Here is a 23,598-nt window from a genome sequence, read left to right on the forward strand (position 1 = left end):
TTTAGGCACCTTGCTTCCCACTGTTGTAGATCAGTTTGGGGATGGCGATTGCATCTTCAACACAATCGAGGCTAAGGGTGGGCCAACACCATATTGAATTCCAGCTTTACCGACGGAGGGCGCTACGGACTTGTCATTTTCAGCCAGGTGTCCGGATACTTCTGACGACATAGCGTACATCTTCCGAGTCAGAAGACAAACTGGGCGTAGTGCAGCTAGATTGACGGTGTAAAAATATTCTGTACATTCTGCTACTCTGTAATGAAGGTATGTGAAAGGATGAAAAGTTATAAGATTTGGCACACTGCTAATGGGGATACACAGTTAAGTGAAATTCACATCTCGTGTATCTCTAGGAAGTGACAGGACTAATGTAAAGGTATGTGGTTTCAGGGCAGGGAGAGCGGTTTTGTCTAATTCCCTTCTCTTCCCCCCTTAAAAGAAAACTTAGAATGAAATTTTCACTCTGCAGTGGAGTGTGCGCTGATATGAAACTTCCTGACATATTAAAACTGTGCCGGACCGAGATTCGAACTCAGGACCTTCAGTTTTCACGGGCAAGTGAGCTACCTACTGAGCTACCCAAGCATGACTCACGCTCCGTCCTCACAGCTTTAATTCCGCCAGTCTCCTACCTTCCAAACTTCACAGAAGCTCTCCCGAGTTAGTCGCCGTCCGGCACACAGTGTTAACTGCCAGGAAGTTTCAAAATAAAACTTGTCAGACATTTCGATCATGCATGAAATGCTTAACTCATTAGCAAATACATAATTTGCTTACTTAAAATGATTTAATAATTTGTTTACATTAATGCTTAGTACATTGCTTTAGCATGTCGGAAATTGCAACACGGAGAACTAGTGAATTTGAAAAGCAGGCGTTTAAAAATTAGACAAATCATAAGATTTTAATTTCGCTAAACATGCATCTAAACAATATAATTGGTTTCCAGTAAGAATTACCAATGTTTTACTAAGATTCTGAACACAGATCTATGGACTCCAGCTGTCCGTGGGTGCCTGTGCGCTTTCGCCTGGCTGGAACATAATTGGTCAGGCCCTCAAGCAAGTAAAGTCTTCAATGTAACTTGCGATTCTAGAATTTCTTGCCGTTTTCGAGACTCCCCAATCTACTTTATTCTCTGAAAGTAAGCTGCAAAACTGGAAATTAATACTAAGTACTGAACGTTACTTCTGTCCATCCTCGAAGCTTTCGTGGCGCCACTCTTGAAAATGTACAGCACACGGATTGTACGTGACGTACTGCTCCGCAGATGAATCAGTAGAGTTTATTGGCGGTCTCAGCTTAATTTCTTAAACGGATGCACATGTAAAAATCTAACGGGTAGCTTAACAGCGCTCTGACCTGTGAGACGGACTTAAACTTCACAACTTAAGTCAATAAGGCCTTGTAGCTTTCATGTCACATCGACATCCGGCCGCTGGATTAGATCAATCGTAATGATTCAATGCACTGCCTGCAATAGATCACTAGCATACTCGTGCTGGTAATAACTATAAAACGAACAATTCAAAGTTAATGAGGAATCTCATAAGCATCTGATTCGAACTGAAAATAAAGTATGTGGTGAACACTAGTCCAGTCTGTCCAGTTGTTAAAAACCCTGCCGCCCAGCTAGCTACTGGGTCCACGCCATGCTCAGAGGTCAATCTTTATCAAACAAGTTCACGCTCACGAATACACACAACTCAACGAAAAAGATGACTGAACAGAATTCCGCGCCGAGAATATCACGTAGGATTCTGTGTCCTATGTACTGCACTCGGTGAGTTTCAGTATTACTTAACAATCTCCAAATTCTTACTGATTGAAGACATTAGTGCAATAACTAGATATGTCGACTTCGGGCTGAATTTTCGTACCGTTGCACAGCTAAATTGTTCTGTCTGGCGCAAGAATGAAACCTGTCTATGGGACCAATTCAAAATAACACAGCGATCTGACTTGTAAATTTCAGGTGTTGGAGGGCAAGAAACACAGGTTTGATTTCATTGCACCAGATTATGGCATGCGAAATACATGCGGTTGCTGTGTATTGTTTTTAGGTTTGCTCCATCCAGAAAAGGTAGTCTGACATTGAGTGCTGCCGAGAAATTTACTGTTTCAAAGGAAGTTCTTGAAGTACTCCACTGTCAACAAACATGTGATCTGCTGTTCTGAATAACCGCACTATTAAGAAAGCCTAAATTTTTCCTAACGAAAAACTTTGTAAAGTGCCTCTGTTAGCTACATCTGAGAAATAGACGTTAGGAAGCTTGGCAAGAGGTGTGCCAATTACAGATACTGAATTTAAGATCTATAGCATCGCTGTTGCCTGATACAGTTCACAAATTACACCACAATAAAATTTCCACACCTGTCATTTATTAGGATATCTATCTTTTTGTAAGAATGACTCAACACTCAGTAATATGTAAAGCTGTTTAATTAGCTCATACTAAGCTTATTCTGTAAGCTAGTGTAGTGTGCTGCTGCCTAAATTGGAAAGACAGGGCGGATAAAGTTTCCCAGTATGAGGGCACTATATGTTATACTCCAAAGTATGTAATGTGAATTGCGTATGTGTTACACCAAAGCCTTAAACTGCGGCTGAAGTCCAGCTGCCGTTGAATTGACTGCTGACTAATTTTTTATCTGTAAGTCGAATCAAAAAATAAACTAAAGCCTTAGTTGCATGTATCATTTCAACGATAGTATAATTTCAACGATAAATTGTAATGTAAAACAATTTTACATTGACTCCGTAAATATGGCTACTTGCTGAATACATCTTTTTTATGTAGACATATTCCCGCCTAGCACGCGAATTACCATATTTAAAGCACGTAAACCATGCCAAAATGCTTTATTTGCAGTTCATATCACATATAAACTGCTGCAGATGTGACTTTTAAGTGCTTAGTAGGGGAAAGAAAGTATATTGATAAATTTCGAACAAATCCCGTCATTTGAGACTAGGTTTAAATGGAATATTTTAAAACACCGTGTAGCATGAGTATTTTTCTTCAATACTTCACTGACAACGAAACGGTTCCGTAATTTCCTGTAGTCGTCACGAATTGAGAAATGTCTATTGAATGACGAAAACATTTTCCTTACACCAGGCACTCTTGATAAACGAATAATTTGTGCATTCAGTCGTGTCCCAGTAATTACTAGTTTTACTTCCACAAAATCGGGATGAAGTGGTAGAGGCAGTTCTGCATATTGTGGTGTGTAACTGGGATACGTGATCAAATGCGTAAAGAGATGCAAACTGACAATGCACAAATGAAGTTAAACTACACCGTTCCATTGATATAACCCCCTCCCGCAGGTTCAGGGTAAGAATAGGTCCGTGGTATTCCTGCATGTCGTAAGAGGCGACTAAGTCTCAAACGTTTCGGCCATTATGTGATAGCCCCCTCTTGGGATTGACCACCATATTTCAAAATTATTCCGAAGAGAGCCAATTGGGGAAGGGCGCCTTATTTGGTACTTGCGTCGATCGTGCATTGCATTGCATTGCATTGCATCGTGCATCGTCGTTGCATTGCAGTCCCGCTCGCTCTCTCCTAGGCGAGAATACATTCCTGGGTGTGATTTTTGATTTCCACCATTCACTCCGCAGTGTCACTTCCTGCGCTGACAACGGCCCTGGATCACTTGCCATCTAATATCCAGCACGGTACCCAGTCCGTTGTGGTGGGGCTGCCATGTACCCTGTTTGTTGTAGCCCACTGCTAACACAGGGATCGCTCTACTGATGACTGTGCTGTTAACTCCCCACGTATGCCAAGGAGTAGATGCCCACCTCCCTGGGGGTCCCCCCAGGGGGTCCACAACTCTCTTGTGGATACGTGCGTAGCGAGCACAGGACCCCGAGCTAATGTGGCCCTCTTTCCTTTCCGGGCTGCATACCCTCCCTTTCCGCATCCTTCCCCGTCCCCCATCTTCGCCCCCCCCCCACCTCGGGCTCTTTCCTTCCCTTTCTCCCCCTCTGGGAGTATGGTTTGTGCCTACGTCCAGAGACGGACGCTTGTAAATGTACCGCATTCTTCGCCTTCCTTGCTTGTATGTCTTCATCCTTCCTTTGTCCTTCTCTTTTCCTTACCTCTTCTCTTTACCCTTTTCTCCGCTGCGGCGTTTGAGACCTCTTCTTTCCCTTCCCTTTCTTCCTCCCTGTGCATGTCTCAAGGCCGACCCACGCACTTCCATGCGTAGCCGGTGACGGGGTAACGCGTAATTCCCCGCCCCGGGTAGACAGGTAGGACACGTACGTACCTCCTGGTAATGGCCAGGCCCAGGGAGGGGTGATTACCTGAGCTGATACCTTCCGAAAGTGCCGATGGGTCCCTCCGTCAGTTTTTCGGGATGTGTGACCTGAGGTGTGAACAATCACCTAAGGCGGGAGTGCCCTCAAAGAGGGCCCCCACAAGGGAGGAGCGCGCCATTGGAGACGCCGGTAATCATGGGGATTCTTCCGCAATGGTTTCCTCACCTTCCACTATGTCTGCTCAAAAACGTAAGTTCACCGAGTCTCGGCCAGTCAGTTCTTCCATCGTTGCCACAGTTCCTTGTTGTTTCTCGGTCTGACGAAGGTCACGACTTCTCCAGTCAAACCTTTCATTATTCAGAAAGGTGTCGTCGCAATTGCAGGTCCTGTAGTCTTGTTCCAGATTACGGAATGGCACCCTGTTGTTACAAACAGTCAGTGCCCTCCAGGCACAAAAATTGCTGCGTACCTCACTACTACACACCTTCCCTGTCCGGGTGGAACCGCACCGTACTTTAAATTCCTCGCGTGGAGTCGTTTATACACACTCCCTCGATGGATTGTCTGACGAAGAAATTCAGCACTACCTGTCTGACCAGGGTGTAACAGCTGTTCATAGTCATGAAAAGGGTTGACACGAACATCATTCCAACCCGCACTGTCTTCTTGACATTTGACAAAGTTCAACTCCCATCGAAAATCAAAGCGGGCTATGAGAGAATTTCCGTTCGCCCTTACGTCCCAAACCCTACGCGTTGCTATCGGTGTCAGCAGTTCAATCACACCAGCCAGTACTGTTCCAATCCGGCCAAATGTTACGTGTGGGAAGGATGCCCATGAGGGTGCTTGTCCACCTCCATCCCCTCGCTGCATCAACTGTATGGATGACCACGCTGCTTCCTCTCGAGATTGCCCTGTTTTTAAGGACGAAAAGCTCAACCAGGAAATCAGAGTGAAGGAAGAGGTGTCGACCTTTACTGCTCGAAAATTATTCGCCAGTTGACAGCCCACAGTGCCTCAGAAAGGAAAATACAGCACTGTCCTTGCTTCTCCTCGGCCAGCAAAGGAGGTGGCCACGCAGACTTGAGACCTCACCTTCAGTGCCACGGTCATCAGATCGGCCAGCACAAAGATCGCCCGTTCAACCTCACCACTTTCGCCTGCCCACCCTCTGGCTCACCCTTCGTAGAGTTCTGCTAAATCTCGAGCCCAAAAGTCAGACACAAAGACTTCGAAAAAAGAGCATACTCGAGAAGAGTTTTTACGTACCGCAACTTCCCAACCATCGGTTCCTCCTTCCTCTAAACATCATACTTCCATGAATGCTACAAAGAAACCCAGTTCCTCTCCTTCTCCACCAAGGCGTGTTCCATCTACAGCACCACCTGGCGGAAATCGCCCTCAGCCGTCTTGTGTCGCCAAGGCGCACTGCTGGCGGCCGATCAACCGGCCGATCGCTGGTGGCAGGAGCTGCTCCTGAACATCCTATGGATCAGGATCTTCTGCCTTCGGCTGAATGCCATTCCATGCTGTCAATTGCAAGCTCTGGGCAGTCGTTGAGTTGACAGTGACCTTGGTCACAGTCCTCCATTTTCTGTTCACCCTGCGTCCATTATGCACTGGAATATCCGCGGTATTCGAGCTAGTCGGGATGAATTGTCGATCCTCTTACGATCCTACTCGCCGGTCATCTTCCGTCTTCAGGAACCAAAGCTGCGTCCCCATGACCGCTTTGTTCTCTCTCATTTTCAGTCCATCCGATATGATTTCCCCTCTGTTGAAGGCACTCCTGCACATGGAGGACTCGTGATTCTTCTCCATGAAACTCTCCATTATCACCCAATCCATTTAAACTCTTCCTTCCAAGCTGTCACCGTCTGTCTTTCCCTTTCCGGATACACGTTCTCTCTTTGTACTGTATACATGCCATCGTCCACACCAATGGCACGAGCTGATCTCCTTCATCTCCTTGGTCAGCTTCCACCCCCATATTTGCTGGTTGGGGACTTCAATGCCCACCACCCGCTTTGGGGATCCCCACATCCTTGTCCACGTGGCTCACTATTGCTAGATGTCTTCCACCAAGCAGATCTAGTTTGCCTCAACACTGGGGTCCCTACATTTTTGTTTGCCTCCACGACAAATTTATCTCATTTGGACCTTGCGGTTGGTACTGTTCCGCTAGCTTGGTGCTTCGAATGGTTCGCCCTTGATGATAAACACTCGAGTGACCACTTTCCATGTGTCTTTAGACTGCAGCCTCAACTGCCCTACATGCGCCCGTGATGTGGAAGTTTGCCCAAGCCGATCGGACACTTTTTCGTCTCTAGCGACATTCGATGACCGTCACTTTCCCAGCATCGACGATGAGGTCACACATATTACCGACGTTATTCTTACAGCTGCGGAACATTCAATACCACGCACCTCCGAATTGCCCCGGCGCCCCCCCTCCCCCCAGTTCCTTCCTTCCCCCCTGCGGGTCTGGGGTAAGAATAAGCCCGAGGTATTCCTGCCTGTCGTACGAGGCGACTAAAAGGAGTTTCAACCGTTTCGGCCTTCCATGTGATGGTCCCCCTTGGGGTTTGACCTCCATTTTTCAAAATTCTACAGAAGTACGAGCCTTTTGGGGAAGGACACCTTACGTGGTGTACCACTGGTCCTAAGTGCACTAAGACCTTGGCACTCAGCATTGCACCGGCGTTGTAACCATACCCACCATTCCTCAAATTGGGCCTAAACGCATGATGGGTTGTAAATGTTACGCCCATAGTGCATCTCCATCTGCACCAGTGATCATGATGGACGTTCCATGGCACCAGAAATCCAGCACGGTAGCCAGCCCGTTGTGGTGGGGTCGTCATGTACCCTCTAGGTTGTAGCCCCCTGACAACACAGGGATCGTACTGCCGATACCTGAGCTGCACCCTCCCCACGTCGGCCAAGGAGTAGATGCCCATCTCCTTGGGGCATCAGGACTCCCGGCGATGGTCATCCTGCCAGGTGGCCCTTGCTGTGGCTGGGTGGCGCCCGTGGGGAGAGCCCCTGGTCAGAGTGGGTGGTACCGGGGCGGGCGTTTCGCAGATGAAACGTCAACACGTATCAGGTCGCTCTGCGGCCGAGTCTTTCAAAAGAAAAGTTACCGTTTCTAGTTTTGGTTCTCCTGCCCTTTCCCCCTTGGCCACTCCATGGGAGGAGGGACAGGCCCGCCGGCTTGGGGCTAAGTACTTCCCCCGCTATTTGGTCTGTTCTCGAACCGATGGGGGGGGCGTTCGCCACCTCCAGGCCCATGTTCTTTGTTCAGCACATTGGACATCTTCGGGGAAATCGAGGCTCTCCGCAAGATGCGTTCAGGGTCCGTTCTTACCAAGACCACCTCCGCCACACAGTCGGCGGCGCTCCAGGCGTGCGACCGCCTAGGGGACATCCCAGTATCCATTGTCCCACATCTGGCACGAAATAGGACGCAGGGGGTTATTTTTCATCGTGACCTCCTGCTAGTCTGATGAGCTCTGGGCCAACATGGAGCGCCGTGGCTGCATTTCGTCTGGCGAGTCCAGCACGGCCCCAAAGACTGTCGCATCGACACCGGGGCCTTTATCCTCGCCTTCGAGGGGACCTTCTCCCGAAGAAGGTAAAGGTGATGTGCTACCGGTGTGACGTGCGACCTTACGTCCCGCCTCCTATGCGCTGTTTTAGGTGTTTGCGCTTTGGGCACATGTCGTCACGGTGTGAGGCTGAGCCCCTCTGTGGCGATTGTGGCCGTCCTCTTCGTGAGGAACATACATGCACCCCACCACCTCGGTGCATTAATTGTCCTGGCGTCCACTCGCCTAGATCCTCAGACTGCCCCGCATATCAGAAGGAGAAGAAGGTACAAGAAATCAAAACTTTGGATCGGCTCTATTATTCTGAGGCCAGGAAGAAGTATGACCGCCTCCATCCCGTGCCATTGACCACTTCGTTTGCCTCAGTTGTGTCCACTCCTTCCGCGGTATCCTCACCCCTATCCTGTCCCCCCTCCACCTCCTCCGCCCATCAGGGGCCTCCGCCTCCCAAATCCCTCCCTTCCAAATCCTCCTCCCCCGTGGCCCCCACCACCTCTGCCCCAGGGGCCACCCTTCCTCCTCTCCCCCCACCACCTGAGAAGCGATCCTCTTCTCAGGCGTCCATTGGGGAAACGTTCCGGACCCCAGCTTCCGAGGTCCGGCGTTCCAAAACGGACCCCGCACGTGAGAACCTTCTTTGGGTCCAGCCCACCATCCCTGTGCCTCCTCGGACTTCCAAGAAGTCTCTATCCCCCTCTCCACCCCGGCGCGTTTCGTCTGACAGTCCATCCATGAGTCGCTGCTCCCGGCCGTCCTCAGTTTCGCCGGGACGCTCTGCTGCCAGGTGCTCAGCTGGTCTCTCGTCGGCAAATGATGCGGCCCCTCCTACACAACCAGGGACAGCGGCCGCAGCTGGCGACGACTCGATGGAACCGGATCCGCCTCCCGCTGGTGGTAGCGTTGTTCACTCGCAACCTGGCCCTCCGCAGCCGTCGAGGTGACCAGCTCTTCCCCCGTCTCGTTCCCCAACTTTTTGACTAGCGATGGCCTTGTTACATTGGAACATAAGAGGTATTCAGTCTAATTGGGAGGAATTAAAACTGCTCCTCCGCCTGCACTGTCCGCTCGTCCTTGGTCTCCAGGAAACCAAGTTGCGCCCGACTGACCGTATTGCCTTTACCCACTATACCCCAGAGCGGTATGACCTGACCCCTGTGGACGGTATCCCAGCTCATGGTGGGGTCATGTTGCTCGTTTGGGACGATGTCTATCACCATCCCATCCCATTGACCACCCCACTCCAAGCAATAGCTGTCCGTATTACTCTTTCTGCTTTTACCTTTTTAGTTTGTACCATCTACACTCCGTCATCCGCAGTTAGTCGGGCTGACATGATGCACCTGATTGTTCAGCTTCCTCTGCCGTTTTTATTGTTTGGCGACTTCAATGCCCATCATCCCCTTTGGGGCTCTCCTGCATCCTGTCAAAGAGGCTCACTCTTGGCGGATGTCTTCAACCATCTCAATCTTGTCTGCCTCAATACCGGCGCCCCGACTTTCCTCTCGGACTCTACTCATACCTACTCCCACTTGGACCTCTCGATCTGTTCTACCACTCTTGCCCGTCGGTTCGAGTGGTATGTCCTTTCTGAAACCTATTCGAGCGACCATTTCCCTTGTGTCGTTCGTCTCCTGCACCACACCCCATCCCCACATCCTTCGAGCTGGAACATACTGAAAGCTGACTGGGGACTTCACTCCTCCGTGGCGACCTTTCCGGACCACGAATTTCCCAGTTGTGACAGTCAGGTCGAATACCTCACGGCTGTTATCATCAATGCTGCCGAACGTTCCATTCCTCGTACTACCTCTTCTTCACGTCGCGTTTCCGTCCCCTGGTGGACCGAGGCTTGTAGGGGCGCTATCCGTGCTCGACGACGTGCTTTACGCACCTTTCGCCGCCATCCTACGTCGGCGAATTGTATTGAATACAAACGACTCATAGCGCAATGCCGTAGAGTCATCAAAGACAGCAAAAAAGCTTGTTGGGCCTATTTCACCAGCTCCTTTAACAGTTTTACTCCCTCTTCCGTCGTTTGGGGTAGCCTGCGCCGGCTGTCGGGCATTAAGGCCCACTCCTCGGTACCTGGCCTGACCTCAGGTAATGAGGTGCTTGTTGATCCTGTGGCTGTCTCCAACGCCTTTGGCCGCTTTTTCGCTGAGGTTTCAAGCTCCGCCCATTACCACCCTGCCTTCCTTCCCAGGAAAGAGGCAGAAGAGGCTCGACGACCTTCCTTCCACTCGCTGAATCTGGAAACTCATAATGCCCCCTTTACTATGCGGAAACTCGAACGTGCGCTTGCACTGTCCCGGTCCTCTGCTCCGGGGCCAGATGCCATTCACGTTCAGATGCTGGCACACCTTTCTCCGGCGGGCAAAAGCTTCCTTCTTCGTACCTACAATCGCGTCTGGACCGAAGGTCGGGTCCCCATGCGTTGGCGTGACGCCGTCGTTGTTCCTATACCCAAACCCGGGAAGGATAGACACCTTCCTTCTAGTTACCGCCCCATTTCTCTCACAAGCTGTGTCTGTAAGGTGATGGAGTGCATGGTTAATGCTCGGTTAGTCTGGATTCTTGAATCTCGACAACTACTTACTAATGTCCAATGCGGGTTTCCTCGCCGCCGCTCGGCTGTTGACCACCTTGTGACCTTGTCGGCATTCATCATGAACAACTTTTTGCGAAAGCGCCAAACGGTAGCCATGTTCTTCGACTTGGAGAAGGCTTATGATACCTGTTGGAGAGGAGGTATCCTCCGCACTATGCACAGTTGGGGCCTACACGGTCGCCTGCCCCTTTTTATTGAATCCTTTTTAACGGATTGAAAGTTTAGGGTACATGTGGGTTCAGTATTGTCCGACGTCTTCCTCCAGGAGAACGGAGTGCCTCAGGGCTCTGTCTTGAGCGTAGCCCTTTTTGCCATCGCGATCAATCCAATTATGGATTGTATTCCATCTAATGTCTCAGGCTCTTTCTTTGTCAATGACTTCGCGATCTACTGCAGTGCCCAGAGAACATGCCTCCTGGAGCGCTGCCTTCAGCGTTGTCTAGACAGCCTCTACTCATGGAGCGTGGCAAATGGCTTCCGGTTCTCTGAAGAGAAGACGGTTTGTATCAACTTTTGGCGATATAAAGCGTTCCTTCCGCCATCCTTACATCTCGGTCCCGTTGTTCTCCCATTCGTGGAAACAACTAGGTTTCTAGGGCTCACATTGGACAGGAAACTTTGTTGGTCTCCGCACGTCTCCTATTTGGCGGCCCGTTGTACACGTTCCCTTAATGTCCTCAGAGTTCTTAGCGGTTCATCTTGGGGAGCGGATCGCACTGTCCTGCTTCGCTTGTATCAGTCCATAGTCCGATCGAAGCTGGATTATGGGAGCTTCGTCTGCTCGGCCATCCCTCTTACGCCGTCTCAACTCCATCCACCATCGGGGGCTACGTCTTGCGACCGGAGCCTTCTACACTAGTCCTGTCGAGAGTCTTTATGCTGAAGCTGCCGAATTACCATTGACCTACCGACGCGACATACTGCTGTGTCGGTATGCCTGCCGGCTGTTGTCAATGCCTGACCACCCCTCTTACCAGTCCTTCTTCGCCGATTCTCTCGACCATCAGTACGGGTTGTGTGTCTGCCCTGCTGCCTTTGAGTCTGCCTGCTTCGACAATTGGATTTTGCCCTCCCTCCGACCTTCAGAGAGGGTGAGAGCCTGACACCACCTTGGCTCCAGGCTCCGGTTCATATTTATCTCGACCTCAGCTCACTCCCAAATGAGGGTACTCCGGCTGTAGTGTATTGCTCATGGTTTGTCGAACTTCGTGCTCAACTTGCCGGTCACACCTTTATTTACACCGATGGCTCCAAAACTGACGATGGTGTCGGCTGTGCCTTTGTTGTCGGGGCCGTCACCTTTAAATACTGGCTCCTCGAACAGTTCCAGCTTTACGGCCGAGCTTTTTGCTCTCCATCAGGCCGTTCAGTATGCCCGCCGCCACCGCCATCCATCGTATGTACTCTGCTCTGATTCACTCAGTGCTCCTCAGAGCCTTGGAGCTCCCTATCCGGTCCATCCCTTGGTACAACGGATCCAGTGGTCCCTCCATTCTTTTGCTGATAATGGTTCTTGTCAGCTTTCTGTGGGTTCCCGGCCATGTAGGAGTACCTGGGAATGAGGCTGCTGATGCTGCAGCCAAGGCTGCAGTCTGCCTCAGCCAGCCTCCCATTATGTCCCATCATCTGACGTTCGTGGGGTTGTTTGTTGTAAGAGGCTTGTGTCGTTGTGATGGGATGCTTGGTCATCCCTCCAAGGAAACAAGCTCCGGGCAGTAAAACCACTCCAACTGCTTGGACGACCTCCTCCCGACCATCTCGGCGAGAAGAGGTCCTTCTGACCAGTTTGTGGATTGGGCATTGCTGGTTTAGCCACCGCTACCTGCTCTCCGGTGACCCAGCCACGCAGTGCCCTTGTGGTAAAGCATTAACAGTGCGCCATGTTTGTCGTGTCCCCGCTTTAGTCAATCTTGTGTTGTCCTGTCCCTGCCATCTACTTTACCAGATATTTTAGCTGATGAAGCTCGAGCAGCTGCTCGTGTTCACAGTTTTATAACTTTGACTGGCTTGTCCAAAGACATCTTTTTTACTTATTTTATCTGCATCTTTGTACGGACTTTCTGGTGTCCCCCTCCCTTTGAGTTTTACTAGATTCCATGTGCTCTAACACTTGTGACTGGGCGCTAATGACCTCCGTAGTTGAGTGCACTTAAACCCCACAAAAAAAAGGAATCATCCACACTTGCAGTCCACTGCAACAAGGTACACACCTCAAACAGCATTAAATAAGTTAACACACTTTAAACTGCGAAATGTTGTTCCTTACAAGGTGCAAAAATGAGGCATACAGGTTAGTGTTTCAGGTGTGTAACATTGTATTCTAGAGTTGTTCTTGGTGGTCTTTTTATTTCTAAAATGCAGTAGACATTTTGAAAATTTCCTTACTTTGTATCCTATTTGTCTACTTCTAGTATTCAGAAGATGGCTGCTTCATTGGGGCATGCTATGAAAACTTCAGTTAATGTTCACTTTCCTACTTGTTTTAAAAATATTTCACTGGCACATTTTAAAGAAGTCATATTATTAAAACTTAAAATATTTAAGAATTAAACTATGTATTTCAGTTGCAATATCTAGATTGCTTCATAATTTGCTAAAAGGGTGCACAGTGATCAGTTTGACCTATAAGTGAGCTTTTGGGGACTGTTAAGCAGTTACTATGAACTGATGAAAATAAGGCAGACTTTCTAAGTAGCTTTCTCTGGGGTCAGTAGATGGTATTACTGCTAACTTCTCGTTACTGCATAAAGTTAGCTTAGTGTCAAATGCAGTTTTCAAATGTTCAACGACATCACCTTAATAAAGTTTAATCAACAAGAAACGCTGATGTTTTAATCAGCTGTAAGCCAGATGGTCTCTGCCTGATAGCAATGCTAGACTAAGATACACTAAAACAAGATTCTCTGTGAGCAGGTTTTTCTCACGCATTTTGGGTGGTATAGCAATATGCTCAGTATAATGAACCTGCAACTGGGTAATTTTAGCTAAAAATTTCCCACTGTGATGAAGGGAATTTTCATACAATGTAATATGCTAAAGCTGCAAAAAGGAAGCCATGGGAACAAGCATTTTCTTTATAGTACTGTTGGATGAAGTGATGCATATGCCATATACTTGGCTGTTGAGCTATTGGTACCAAATAGAAGTAATGGCAAATAATACATTGTACCACACTTAAAACAATCTAAAATCTGAGTACTTATTAAATTTTCAGAAAGAAATAGCTCTGATTACAGAGTAATCAGAAAGACCTAATGGACAACTGCTCTGATTGGCATAGTTCACTGTCATAGCTAAGTCATAGCTCAAGATATTAAGATGCAACATTTAAAACAGAAATATTTATCTTCATTGCTGTATTCCTTTGTACTGGTCATTCAAAATTAACGATTTGTGTTGGAATTCTAAGAGTAGAGCCCAACAAAGGACATAGTTTCATTAAGTGTATACAAAAGGTTATTTATGATTAAAGGTGGAATAGTGAAATTAGTTCTCTAAAGCTTCAAGGAGCTGAGGTGTTTCTTTCCATTTATCTGACATTGTATTGACAACTATGTAAGAATTCTCAGAATATTACAATATTCTGCATGGTACATAGTTTCCATCTCAAATTTAACTTATGTTTCAGATTCTTCACACAGTGAGGGCTGTTCAACTTGTTCAGAGGACAGATATAGTGACAGTGAAAGTCATTCTGAAAACTGCAGCACTTGCAGTGACTATGATACTGGCAGTGATGAAAGGTAAAGTTTTAGTATGAAATACTTTATTAATACGTACATGGTATTTGAAAAAAGCAATCATTCTTATTAATTCAAATGTTAGCTTTAAAGTACTTCGTCCATCAGCAGACTATTGTAACTGATCCTGTAGGATTTGTGAGCTTAAGTACATCATAGTGACAGGATAGAAAAAATAAAATGTGTAAAGACATTTTGTGCCACACAGCTGTTCAGTATTACATGAATGGTATGAAGCTTCCTCTATCCTATGCAAAACATTAGTTTTTTGAGAACAGAGAACTGAAATTGGTTTAAAATTCTGACAGTGACTCTCCATGCTCCTGCTCAGACTGCTACAGTGAAGAAGACTTGAGCCCTGATGACACCCCACTGAAGTCGAAAAAGAAACGGAAGTAGTGAGTTTAAATAAATTTAGAACTTGGCTGTAATTTTTAAATTTTAATATTGAGACCTCTCGGCAATTGGCTTGTAACTCTGTGTTTTAAATTTTAGCTGAAAATGGTTTTAGATATTAATGGTTGGTACCAATGTATTAATTTATAATTTAGATATTCACAAACTGTAAGTGTGCATGCTTTTATAAGTGTAACTCTAAAGAAATGTTCTTCAATAAATTCACTTTGTGTACAATGTAGTTCATTTATCTACTTCCATGAAATAAAATGGGTTGTGCTTGTTCATAAAGGCACCATCTAAATGTTGCAGTTTGACAACTTTGGTAAGATTTTTGTATGCCTTAATTAAGTCTGTGGTGTACTACATTTAACCCTTTGTCTTAAGATTTAAGTTCCGTTAGCGTGAGCTGTAAGTGACTGCAAGGTACGGGTGCGCCTTAAGACTCCCGGCGCTTACACACGCTAAGGCTGCGGTGCACTACGCCTGGTTGCGTCCGAAGTCGTGCAAACGCCCTTCGGGATTTAAGTACGTGTGAGATACTACTGACCTGATATTTCTACAGGTATCATAATGATTAGTTGCCCATTGGAAACGAAACAGTCTCAAATGCAACGATATATTCAAAAACGTTTTATTTCCCTTTATAAACAAACATACAATAATTAAATAAATCTTAATAATATTCACAACAATGCAATGATCTAAGACTGTATATTTTGTTCAAAACATTCTGGGGCCTTTAATACGTTGGCAAACGCTTTCAAATCCAACGTCTTCACAACGACGTGTACACGAATTTAAGTCTTAGATTGTATATAGTTCAAAACAATCTGACACACGTACTGAAACCCTGCACTTTTGCATTCCCACGATGTTTCGCTGCGTCGTTTATGCTTTCTACACACTGCACAAGCTCACGCAGGATTCCATTTTGATTGTGTTGGATCAATGTTTGGGAAAATGTGCCCAATGTTGCGTGTAGTCCTCGTTGTATGTTGCCGGATGGTAATCGTCCCTTCAGATTATATTCCGGTAAAGGTGTAGTTTTCAACAATGATTCTGCAATGTGAATCGTATATTCTGCGTAGCACGGTCGTTTGCCGCAATGTATTTTCTAATACAAAATGTTCGTGTTAAATAAAGCAACATCAAATAGGTAAAAGAATATCTTGCGGTATCCTTTCATACATTTTCTAATCACAGGAAAGCATGCGAGCATCTGATCTTGGCGATAAATTCCAATCATGCCTCTATTGTATTAGACGACGCATTGCGGAGAGGTCTGTGGCAATCATTTCTGCTGTTGAATGTTTTGTGGAAAGCATGTAAACGTCTCGTTTATCTTCCCATTTTAGTGCCAATATTCCATTACAGCTCCTCACTGTAGATTCTGCCTTCTTTAATTTTGCCTTCAGAGAGTCTGTGGGTATATTTTTTTGTCCGAGCGCACTGTTCCACTCACATTAGTTCTATTGGTGAGGAGTTTCGAAATGTTACGGTGAAGAAAACCAGTTAACTAGAGTATGCCCTTTGTGTAATACCGACTGTGATAGTCCTAGAACTACACTTTGAGGCACTACACTAGCATCACGTTTGTCACTATCCGTGTATATCTTAAAATCATAGAAGTATCCTAAACTACTCACACAATTTATAAATTAAAATACCAAACCTCGCTCTTTTTGATGGGTTAAATTGTTTGTAGGATAAGCGCCTCTTAAATTTCATTCATCAATGGCAATATTCTCTTGAATTGTGTACACGTCCTTAAATTTTTGATTGAACATATGACTGGCCTTGGTTTGTGCAGCTTGTGTGTTGGCTAAACTGTTATTCGCTAGATTCAGAAATCTAGGTATGTGCAGAAATCTCGCGAATGGCATAGTCTTCCTAAATATTGGCGTTTCTATAATGGCCCTCCTAGACCAATACATCTGAATCGACGGTTTCCTTACTTCAGCCATGATTATACATAGCGCAGTGTGTAGCTTTATTTCATTACAGCCGCTAGGAAACCACTTTTGGTCTATTTTTAGTCTCTTCTGTTCATTGTTGAGTACGTCTTGTGCATATCTATTCGTCTCAGTTAAGATGTTTTCCAAAAATGTGCCATTAAATATTACACAGTAAACGTCTAATTCTCTTACGCTTGCACTCACGTGCTGTAAAGCTACTTCCTGTATTCCGGGAATTTCCGTATACGTCCGGATTGTTGGTTCATTGTCTTCCTTTTGCCACATCTACGACTGATTGTTGCTGGTGGTAGGTTTGCTCTTCCTCGTCAGGACCATCTTCAATCAAGAGGTACAACGTCGCTACCACTGTCACTGCCGCTGTCAAAATATCCTGCAAAATTGTTGGCTATGCCACCAAATGTCTCGCTTCCCTCGTAGACACGTTTGCTACACGTCTGGAACATAGTGAAAGTATGTTGTAATGTCGACAGGTCCGAATGCGGCGAAGAACACGTAGTGTATGCCGCGTGTTCTCGATCAGTTCAACGTGTCAGACGTTGTTTACATTTGGCGCGGCTGACCGACGTATCACACGACATGGGATTGTTCGGCGCGGTAAACACACGTCTGATACATGTAGGTGAGGTTTGGTCAGGTCGGCACGCTGTCTCACATGACATTGTAAGATAAGGGGTTAAGTGACACAGTAAATAGTGTGTCCTGGGCTATTAGTCATGCTATTGTCAATGCTGTATGAACAATTTCTGTAAATGGATGTGTAGGAATGAGTGAAATTTAATAGTTCTCCCCCTGCCTCTCTATTTGGACCTATCTATTTGTCATGGCCGAATGACAAAGCCTGAATGGCATGTAGTATAAAGGTTACTTTAAGTCTAAGTAACCCAAACACAAACTGAATCCAGGTTGTCTTCAGATTTTTGACACTGATATTGCTCCCTTGAATCCTGTTCATGAGCCAGAGGTCAAACCAGTTGGTGTCTCGAATACAGCCAGCCATATAATTAACCATAAACTGTCTGGTATAGGGTGCATATTTGCAACTAGGGAAGGGAATTTTCCTTATTTAAGGTTGTCATTTCTAAATATCAAAACATGTAAAGTACCTATGCTGGTCTCCCTTAATAAGGTACGCAAATAATTGTAATATTGACAGCTATCAGGGTAAACCAGGAATAGCATACACACGTTTAGTCTGGAGTATTTAGTGCACAGGGATTCTTTGTGCTGAACAAAAAATCCCATCTATAAATTGTGGTTCTTTGCTCTTTGTCAACTAAACCCTATCTACACGAGATTGTAGAACTTCCTAGAAAATTCTCAGTACATGCCGCTTAAGCGGACTGAATTCTCATCTCTTTTGTCGTCGTCGTCCGTCCCCCCCTCCCCCCCCCCCCCCCCCCCCCCGTTCATTTTCAAATGATTGTGACGAAAGATTGCTAGACTTTCACTTTCTGTGAAAAACACCTACTGGACCTGTAAACTTACTTCGTACCATCAACAAATAAAGGGTAAACAATCTTGACATCACGATTCTGCAGAACTTAAGACAGTTGTGCCGACCGAAACATCCCACACAGCAGTACTAAAGGAAACGTCATGTTTTACAGAGTACTTCTGGGAAGGAGCGAGCTAAGGTGGTACAGGCTGAGACTTGGCCTGCCCGTGGCCTGCCCGTGGCCTGCGCACTCAGCCCGCGAGAAGTTTGGCACGCCATGGCCGGCCATATTCCAAATGGATATTGTAATATTTTTGACAGATACCTGCGACAATAGCATATGCTATTTAGTGTTTTCTCAGCTTATTCACCTTAAGAATACAGAGTACTTCTCTGGCTCAATATTTCGTAAAAATAAACACCTATTTCTTTCAGGCACTGTTCATAATGTTCTACAGAAATTTTGTTAGCAGGTACTGCAAACTTTCTAAACAAATCAGAAATACTTCGAATATTTTTGAACCTGCTTAGGTTTATAAAAAATAACAAGGCTGGATGCATTTTTCAAAATGATTCCGCAAAATGAGGTGCCATTTAATCCAATGTTACACATTTGGAGACAATATTTTTACCAGATATGCATGCCATGATGGCTGGGGTACTACACCTATTTAATTCTATCTACTATGGATATTAAAAGGATAAAAACATTTTAAGTTTTATAATTTTCCTTATAAAAAAGTTCTATAATTTAGTTGATTCTGCTATAAATCTTAGGTCTACTAAATAAGTATGGACTACTGAAAGTTAGAGAAAAAATTAGAGCAATGCTCTAATCTTTAGGAAATGTACCAGTTCTGAAAAACACAATGTGTGGGAAATTGTGAATGAAGATAAGTCTAATTAAACTGTGCCTCAGAGCATAAAGCATAGTCTTCATCCTGCAGCATTTCATCTTCAAGCTTCCTCTTGGCATTCCTTCAAGCTTTTCCTGCTTCTTTGGTAACTTGAAGAGCGATCTTTCAGCTTCATGCACCTGTTTTCACACACAAGCAATTGGTCTTTCATATTATCCATTATTTATGCCTAAATTTCTCAGGACTTCAGACTTTCCTATCACACCTTCCCTTCATTGAAACATATCGCTGCATCTAGTACCCAAACTTTCAATTTATTTAATCGTACAAAAGCATTCCTGGGTGTTCTTTCCCATATGCCATGGTTGAAACTTTAATTTGTATTCAACATGCCGCCATGAAGACATTTACTAAGCAAAACAAGGTAAGGTCTCCAAAATTTGTTTTATTTAATTCATAACTGGCTCGGGAAGATAATTCTTATGAAGGTACTGAGGCTACAACTTTGCGTCAGCCGTTTTTCTGAAAGTTCGACGCTTTATTGAGAGCATCTTATAAGCAATTTAGGTTTCAAAGTATTGGCCATCGCTGGCCACTTTTCCCATCTTTTGGGCATCATACGAATCCTACGGAGGAAGAACAGGGAGTCTTTTGAGAATATCCATGTATCGATCCAATTTTGCAATTGTTCACATGACAAGAAGCCGTGGGCAGCCGGGTCGTGTGCCATTGAGCTAAAAAGTTGTTAGTCATAGGGAACAATGTCTGGAGAATACGGCGGGTGGGGTAATACTTCCAATTTCAGCGTTTCCAGGTACATTTTGGCGGGTTTTGCGACATGGGGTCGAGCACTGTCATGCTGAACAAAAATCTCCTTTTCTTGTATCACTTTCGATAACGATCTCCTGTGATTGTTCTCGTCGGTTGCAGTAGCATCGAAAGCTTTCTCTTCCACGACCATGCCGGTCTTAAACGTCAAAATCACCGTTCTTGAAGCATGGAAACCATTTTCTGCCAATCCCCCCAGGGGGTCCACAACGCTTTTGTGGATACGTGCGTAGCGAACACGGGACCCCGAGCTAATGTGGATACGTGCGTAGCGAACGCGGGACCCCGAGCTAATGTGGCCCTCCTTCCTTTCCGGGCTGCATACCCTCTCTTTCCGCATCCTTCCCTGTCCCCCATCTTCGCCCCCCCCCCCTCACCTCTGGCTCTTTCCTTCCCTTTCTCTCCCTCTGGGAGTATGGTTTGTGCCTACGTACGGAGACGGACGCTCGAAACTGTTACAAATTCCTTGCTTTCTACACGTGCAAGTCTTCGTCCTTCCTCTGTCCTTTTTCTTCCCTCTTCTTTGCCCTTTCCTCCGCTGCGGCGTTTGAGACCCCTCTTCTTTCCCTTTCTTTTTTCCTCCCTGTACGTGTCTGAAGGCCGACCCACGCACTTCCATGCGTAGCCGGTGACGGGGTAACGCGTAATTCCCCGCCCCAGGTAGACAGGTAGGACATGTACATACCCCCTGGTAACGGCCAGGCCCAGGGAGGGGTGATTACCCGAGCTGATACCTTCCGAAAGTGCCGATTGGTCCCTCCGTCCGTTTGTCGGGAGGTGTGACCTGAGGTGTGAACAATCACCTAAGGCGGGAGTGCCCTCAGAGAGGGGCCCCCACAAGGGAGGAGCGCGCCATCGGAGACGCCGGTAATCATGGGGGATTCTTCCGCAATGGTTTCCTCACCTTCCACTATGTCTGCCCACAAACGTAAGTTCACTGAGTCTCGGCCAGTCAGTTCTTCCATCGTTGCCACAGTTCCTTGTTGTTTCTCGGTCTGACGAAGGTCACGACTTCTCCAGTCAACCCTTTCATTATTCAGAAAGGTGTCGTCGCAATTGCAGGTCCTGTAGAGTCTTGTTCCAGATTACGGAATGGCACCCTGTTGTTACAAACAGTCAGTGACCTCCAGGCACAAAAATTGCCGCGTACCACACTACTACACACCTGTCCGGGTGGAACTGCACCGTACTTCAAATTCCTCGCATGGAGTCGTTTATACACTCTCCCTCGATGGATTGTCCGACGAAGAAATTCAGCACTACCTGTCTGACCAGGGCGTAACGGCTGTTGATAGTTATGAAAAGGGTTGGCACGAACATCATTCCAACCTGCACTGTTTTCTTGACATTTGACAAAGTTCAACTCCCAACGAAAATAAAAAAGCTGAGATAATTTCCGTTCGCCCTTACGTCCCAAACCCTACGCATTGCTATCAGTGTCAGCGGTTCAATCACACCAGCCAGTCCTGTTCCAATCCGGCCAAATGTTACGTGTGGCATGGATGCCCATGAGGGTGCTTGTTCACCTCCATCCCCTCGCTGCATCAACTGTATGGGTGACCACGCTACTTCCTCTCGAGATTGCCCCGTTTTTAAGGACGAAAAGCTCATCCAAGAAATCAGAGTGAAGGAAGAGGTGTCGACCTTTGCTGCTCGAAAATTATTCGCCAGTCGACAGCCCACAGTGCCTCAGAAAGGAAAATACAGCACTGTCCTTGCTTCTCTTCGGCCAACAAAGGAGGCGGCCACGCAGACTTGAGACCTCACCTTCAGTGCCACGGTCATCAGATCGGCCAGCGCAAAGATCGCCCGTTCAACCTCACCACTTTCGCCTGCCCACTCTCTGGCTCACCCTTCGAGTTCTGCTAAATCTCGAGCCCAAAAGTCAGACACCAAGACTTCGAAAAAAGAGCATACTCGTGAAGAGTTTTTACGTACCGCAACTTCCCAACCATCGCTTCCTCCTTCCTCTAAACATCATACTTCCAAGAATGCTACAAAGAAACCCAGTTCCTCTCCTTCTCCACCAAGGCGTGTTCCATCTACAGCACCACCTGGCGGAAATCGCCTTCGGCCGTCTTGTGTCGCCGAGGCGCACTGCTGGCGGCCGATCGCTGGTGGCAGGAGCTGCTCCTGACCAACCTATGGATCAGGATCTTCTGCCTTCGGCTGAATGCCATTCCATGCTGTCAATTGCAAGCTCTGAGCAGTCGTTGAGTTGACAGCGACCTTGGTCACATTCCTCCATTTTCTGTTCACCCTGCGTCCATTATGCACTGGAATATCCGCGGTATTCGAGCTAGTCGGGATGAATTGTCGATCCTCTTACGATCCTACTCGCCGGTCATCTTCCGTCTTCAGGAACCAAAGCTGCGTCCCCATGACCGCTTTGTTCTCTCTCATTTTCAGTCCATCCGATATGATTTCCCCTCTGTTGAAGGCACTCCTGCACATGGAGGACTCGTGATTCTTCTCCATGAAACTCTCCATTATCACCCAGTCTATTTAAACTCTTCCTTCCAAGCTGTCGCCGTCTGTCTTTCCCTTTCCGGATACACGTTCTCTCTTTGTACTGCATACATTCCATCGTCCACACCAATGGCAAGAGCTGATCTTCATCTCCTTGGTCAGCTTCCACCCCCATATTTGCTGGTTGGGGGACTTCAATGCCCACCACCCGCTTTGGGGATCCCCACATCCTTGTCCACGTGGCTCACTATTGCTAGATGTCTTCCACCAAGCAGATCTAGTTTGCCTCTACACTGGGGTCCCTACATTTTTGTTTGCCTCCACGACAAATTTATCTCATTTGGACCTTGCGGTCGGTACTGTTCCGCTAGCTTGGCGCTTCGAATGGTTCGCCCTTGATGATAAACACTCGAGTGACCACTTTCCATGTGTCCTTAGACTGCAGCCTCAACTGCCCTACATGCGCCTGCGACGCTGGAAGTTTGCCTAAGCTGATTGGACAATTTTTCGTCTCCAGCGATATTCGATGACCGTCACTTTCCCAGCGTCGACGATGTCACACATACTACCTACGTTATTCTTACAGCTGTGCAACATTCAACACCACGCACCTCCGAATTGCACCAGCGCCCACCAGTTCCTTGGTGGAACGAGGCATGCCGTGATGCAATACGTGAGCGGCGACGTGCTCTACGCGTTTTCCGCCACAATCCTACTTTCGCTATAAGCAGTTCCGTGCGCGATGCCGTCGTGTCATCCGCGATAGCAAGAAGGCAAGCTGGGACTCCTTTACTAGCTCATTTAACACCTTCACTCCCTCCTCGGACGTTTGGAGTCGGCTTCGACGGTTCTCAGGCGCGCCTAGTTTCTCCCCGGTCTCTGGGCTCACTGTCGCGCATGACACATTAGTGGACCCCGTCGCAATTTCTGACTCGTTGGGTCAGCACTTGGCTGAGATTTCGAGCTCTTCAAATTACCCGCCAGCGTTTCTCCCGAAGAAACGTGCAGCGGATGTGAGAGCTCTTGCTTTCTCCTCTCAAAATCGCGAAAGCTACAATACTGCTTTCTACATGCGGGAACTCAAACATGCACTCTATTCTTCTCGCTCCTCCGCCCCAGGACCGGATGGTATCCATGTCCAAATGTTGCTGCATTTATCAACTCATAGTCTGCGTTACCTCGAATTTGGACCAACAGTACTTTTCCCAGACGATGGCGGGAAGCTATCGTCGTTCCTGTTCCGAAACTTGGAAAGGACAAACATCTCCCCTCTAGCTATCGCCCCATTTCTCTCACGAGTAGTGTCCGTAAGGTTTTGGAGCGTATGGTGAATTACCGTTTAGCTTGGTGGCTGGAATCCCGCAGTCTTTCCACACCTGCCCAATGCGGATTCCGAAAGCAT

The sequence above is a fragment of the Schistocerca americana genome, chromosome X (assembly GCF_021461395.2).
Source record: "Schistocerca americana isolate TAMUIC-IGC-003095 chromosome X, iqSchAmer2.1, whole genome shotgun sequence".
In the NCBI taxonomy this organism is placed as follows: Eukaryota; Metazoa; Arthropoda; class Insecta; order Orthoptera; family Acrididae; genus Schistocerca; species Schistocerca americana.